General features: G+C 46.9%; 1 non-coding gene and 1 pseudogene across 1 annotated transcript; one reads left to right on the top strand and one right to left on the bottom strand.

Moving 5' to 3' along the window:
- Positions 1 to 204: 204 nt before the first annotated feature.
- On the bottom strand, positions 205 to 2,180 carry LOC117721363 (large ribosomal subunit protein uL23 pseudogene; annotated as a pseudogene).
- A 1,601-nt stretch (positions 2,181 to 3,781) lies between these two features.
- Positions 3,782 to 3,853, top strand: Trnag-ucc (transfer RNA glycine (anticodon UCC)). The gene has a single exon. It is a non-coding gene; the product is annotated as a tRNA-Gly (tRNA).
- The last annotated feature ends 1,539 nt before the right edge of the window (positions 3,854 to 5,392 follow it).

The following is a 5,392-nucleotide window of genomic DNA, read 5'->3' as shown; positions in this document are numbered from 1 at the left end:
CTTGAATCTACTCTTAAACCAAAAAAGATTTTATAGTTATAATCTTACATTGGTAGAGATCTTTGTATTTTGATGTGAATTTGAGGTATATTTTATTGTATTGGTACAGAATTTTGTATATTGATACAAAGTATCACTACAAGCTTATTTTGTTTAGGATTTAAGAAGATGCTTTAGGTTTAAGAAGATGTTTTTAGGATGGTAATGCAAATAGAATAGAAATTAAGTACAAAACTTTAAACACACCTAAATAGTATAGATAATAGAATATTTTCACAAGTTGACAAATACTATGGACTGGACATTGTTTTTGTGTTGGTTTTTTGTTTTCTTTTTATGGTGAAAAAAAAAGTGTATATTTAGAATTAGTCATCTGGACTCAGTTTAGAGGATGCCAATCTTGTTGGCACCATCCAGAGCATCATAACCAGGAGCCAGGCGAATACATGCCTTCTTCTCTCCATCAGGCCTTAGCAAGGTATTGACTTTGGCCACATCAATGTCATAGAGTTTATTCACGGCCTGTTTGATCTGGTGCTTGTTGGTCTTGACATCCACTATGAACACAAGCGTGTTGTTGTCCTCTGTTTTCTTCATGGCCGACTCAGTGGTGAGAGGGAATTTGATGACAGCAGAGTGGTCAAGCTTGTTGCTCCTGGGTGCATTCTTACGAGGATATTTTGGCTGCCTCTGGAGCCGCAGGTTCTTGGGCTGCCGGAAGGTGGGTGACGTTCGGATCTTCTTCTTTTTGTGGCTGTGGATTCCTTTCAGCACTGCCCTCTTAGCTTTCAAGGCCTTCGCTTTGGCTTCGGCTTTGAGAGGGGCAGGAGCTTCCTTCATCGATTTCGGCACCACCTTGGCCAAAAGGGTGGTCTGGACATTGTAAATCATACTTTATAGTTTTCGTAATTGTTATAATTATACCCAATTTATATTTGAAAGAAAAAGAGCCTTTTATTGGACTAAAGCCTACGGCCTATGGCTTTGGCAGGAAATAAAATGTGGAAGATCCACAAAGCAGAAGGAATTCTGGGACAGAGCCAGGCATGGAAAAATTCGTCCAGAAAAATCTGAGGGGACAGACACATCATACCTGAGTACAGGTAACCAGCCATGTGGTCAAACGTAGGGTAAAATAAACGGGATATTTTAAGTTAGGATATAGTCACAAAAGAGCCTAGCCATGTGGCCAAAGTATTAGTAAATAAATTTTGAGTCTGAGTCTTATTTCTGGGAGTGTGGGGATGAGAGGAAGAATGAAAACCCATTTTTTTTTATAGAAGTCTATGCCAGCTAGTGGAAGCACAGCACCATGGGAAGGGAGATTGAAGGTATGGATGTACCTGAAAGGGATTAGAAGAAACCTGTAGGATCATCTTGTGAGATGCAGGAGGTGCTCTTGCTGGTACTTTGAAATCTACAAATGGAGTCAGTGATGAAAGACTATTTCACAGTTAAGGGGAATGGGTACAAGGCCTGACTGGATCCCTTCAGAAGAGGGAAGGAAGGACACGTGGTTACAAGCCACGACAGAAAGTGCCTAGGCACTGGCTCTGCCAACAGCTGTGAAGATAGGCAGCCTTGAGGGTTGGCAGTGCACATCGGACTGGGCATTACCAGACTCAGAAACACTGGACTGAGACTCGGGACCAAAACCATAGGCCAAGCTCCAGGAACCAAGACAATGCAGACCTCAAAACTAAGCTGGACTGGGCCCTACAGAGGCTGGGAATCGAACCCTAGACATGTTTCAGACATGGGACAAGAGAGGTCCACTGGAGAGAGGTATAGATTTTTCTTGTGAGCAAGGCCTTTTTAAAGAACCCCCAGTTGCTAGTCAACTGATCCATTAGGAATTCGTAGCTGTTATTACTGCAGGACTCTATGGGCTTCAGTATTGGTCGCCTCTTGAATTTCTAGGAACAGGATATGATCTGAAAGCAGAGGCTGAGAAAGGGCAGTGAGCTAGCAGAGTGGGGAGAGAAGGCACTTGGTGCACAAGATATTGTTAGGAGACAGGTGAGCCGGGAGTAAGGAGAGCAGGTTGCATAGACTATAGTTTGGAACTTCTACTGTCGGGAAAACTGGGAGAACGGACTGTAAGCGCACGCAGACTGTTGGGGCACTGACGGAAGGTTTGGTAGGTTAAAAAATGGGAGGAACAGTTGTGAAAGAAATTAGATTCAGAGATTCTCTCTCCCTCACTCCTCCTCCCCCCGCCCACCCTCTCCTGTCTAGTGTTAGTGAATGAAACCCCAACAGAGTAGAAAAGACCAGCTACAGACAGGAAAGTCTGCATTCTGAGACAGCCGGGCTGTGTGTGGGAATCCGGAAGTGTCAGTGGTGTCAGGGTAAAGTTAGGTGCAGGAGATGCCAGGCCAGCAATCCACGGGAGAGGGGAGGGGGCGAGACTGCAGATCCGCAGGCTGGCGCGCAGGCAGTGTGTCAAGCCCACTGGCAGCAAGCTGTCAGGCTGTCTGGTTCCAGGAGGCAGTAGCCAGGGGGGGTTGGTGGAGGGCGCTCCATGGTAGTGTAGTGGTTAGGATTTGGCGTTCTCACAGGCCTTTCCCAAGTTCGACTTCCTCTCTCCTGACCTCACCCACGCTCTCTCCAAGAGCTCTCCAAAAGCCCTACAAGTCGTTTCTGCGCGCGCGCGCGCACGCACACACACACACACTCACACACCGTCGTCACACGCGGTGTTCTCCCGCACGTGTCCCAGGAAACACAGAGCCCAGTCGCCATATCAGCTGCAAGTTGGATATGACTAGACTGGGTGCCCCGGCTCGCATCACTTTGGACTTGTCTGGTGCTCAACCTGCGAGTCGAGGTCCAGACGCTGCCTGGTGCCAAAGTCCCTCCAGATCCCGGTCCGGATCCCCTGCCCCACAGCACATAGGGTTGCCCAGTTGTGTCGCAACAGTCTCTCGTGATGTCAACGGTAAGTGATGCCTGTAGCCACTCGTCACCGCTCAGATCTCCCGCACCGCTAGGGTAGGAGGCCCGCAACAAGGTGGTCCCCCAGGGTTGCGGTTCTGGGTCCTGGGATTGTCGCCAGGTCCTGGAAGCTTTCGGAAAGCAGCGCAGTGCAGAGCAAGAGGTGGGAGGTGGAGGAGACAGAGGCTGTCAGTCAGGCTATTGTGTCTGTGTTGGGGTCGGTATGGTCCTCGTTAGTATAGTGCTAAGTATCCCTGCCTGTCACGCGGGAGACCCGGGGTTCGATTCTCCGACGAGGAGTCATGATGTCCTCTTTGGACACATTAGGCGGCCGTCGACCGCTGTCCCTTTCGCCCCAGCTCCACACGCAGACCCAGACCCAGAGGATCCAGCCCAGCACGATGTGCTCCAGCGAAGACGCCCGGAGCCCTCGAACCCTTTCTCTGGCAGCTGGCCCAGCGCCCTGGTCCTGCGAGCACGCTTCCCCGCCGCCCCTCCGGTACCCTCCCATCCCAACCGCAACGATGCTGAGGTCCGAACGGACGGCGTGCGCCTCGCTGGGCCTGAGCGGTGTGCCAGGCCGGTGTGGGTGGTGGCCTGCCCGGAGCAGCCCCGGTGTGGTGGCCTGGGCTGGCAGCCAGGAGGCGAGAGCGCCCCAGAGGACAGGGTGTGCGTGTGAGAGGCGCGCGTGGGCCGGCAAGGAAGAGCGCGGAGCCGTGGGTGTGGTTGGGTTGGGGCGGTCGCCTGGCGTGCGCAGGCGAGTAAGTGGTAGTGGGCGTGGAAAGCTCTGGGCGCTCTGCAGTGACAGTCGGCAGCGTCGTGTGCATGAAGGCCTCGCGGCTCGGCGTTGGTGGTATAGTGGTGAGCATAGCTGCCTTCCAAGCAGTTGACCCGGGTTCGATTCCCGGCCAACGCAGTGCGCCTACCTTTTGCCAAGGCAGTGGCAGGCGTGCTTAGTCGGAGAGACAGGCGGGCAGGCTGTGTTGTGTGGCTGTCACGCGCGGAGCGCCAAGAGCGGAGTCCCGAACGCCAGCCTCCTGGTCTGTAGCAGACAGGCGGGCGGGCTGTGTTGTGTGGCTGTCACCTTTGTGGAGAGGCTGTGTGGCTCCAGGAATTGGTAGCCAGGACAGTTAAACCCTGGTGGTCTAGTGGTTAGGAATTCGCTTCTTCAGCACCACGACCCGGGTTCGATTCTCTTTCGGGGTACCCTCTCTGCATCCTCAGTTCCCACACTGCTCTTCTCACGATTTTTTTTTTTTTTTTTTTTTTTTGCTCAAGAAAACAGAGAAAATTTTCTGGAAAAAAAAAAAAAGGAAGACATTTTATGGAACTATTACTGACAAAAATGAAGACAAAAAATTTTTGGAAAAATTGAAGATGTAGGTGAAATTTTTCTGATTAAATTGAAGGTTTACATGGAAAAATTTCGGAAAAATTTGAAGATGTTTTTAGAAAAATGTCTCATAAAAATGAAGATTTACATGGAAAAAATTCTGATAAAATTTAAGACATATATGGAAAATTTTCGGATAAAATTTAAGACAAATATAGAAAATTAGGTAGAAAATTGAGAACATATATGGAAAAATTACTGATAAAAATGCAAAGAAAAAAATTACAAAAAAATGAAGATGTACGTAGAAAATTTTCTGATAAAATTGAAGATTTACATGGAAAAAATTCAGAAATAATTTAAGATGTTTGCAGAAAAAAATTCTCAAAAATTGAAGATTTACATGGAAAAAATTAATGATAAAACTGAAGACTTTTATTGAAAAATTATTGATAAAAGTGAAGAAACATATTGTGCCCTTCCTCAGCATTGAGCAGGCCAGAAAGAATTTGACCTTGATAAAATAGGACCTAGGTGGAGTCATCCGCCCTGGCTGCAGGTACAACTTCCTACAGGAATTTAGAAGACTAGACTGCCTGCTGAGCTTGCCTTGTGACATATTCCGGCTGAAACAAAGGATGGTTCCATGGGGCTTTCCATATATATATATATATATATATATATATATATATATATATATATATATATTGAACTTTGATCCTTGATCAGAGAACTTTGTCGTGGCTCCATGTTTCTCTCGCCCTTCCATCTCTTTTTCATTTCCAGAGCTCCTTTCAGGTGAACCCAGTTCGTCCGTGGCTGCTAGGTGGTTACAAAATATAGAAAAAAATTTGTGAAAAACTTGGAAATGCATGTAGAAAATTTTCTGATAAAATTGAAGATTTATATGGAAAAAAATTCTGATGAAACTGAAGATATACATAAAAAATTCCTCATAAAATTGAAGACAGAAAAAAATTTCTGAAAAAATTTGAAGATATTTATGGAAATATAACTGATAAAATAAAGACAAATAAGGAAAAAAATTAATGAAAAAATAAAAATGTAGCCGGGCAGTGGTGGCACACGCCTTTAATCCCAGCACTTGGGAGGCAGAGGCAG

This window comes from Arvicanthis niloticus, chromosome 16 (assembly GCF_011762505.2).
Source record: "Arvicanthis niloticus isolate mArvNil1 chromosome 16, mArvNil1.pat.X, whole genome shotgun sequence".
Taxonomy (NCBI): domain Eukaryota; kingdom Metazoa; phylum Chordata; class Mammalia; order Rodentia; family Muridae; genus Arvicanthis; species Arvicanthis niloticus.
This window is presented reverse-complemented; position numbering and strand designations above follow the sequence as displayed.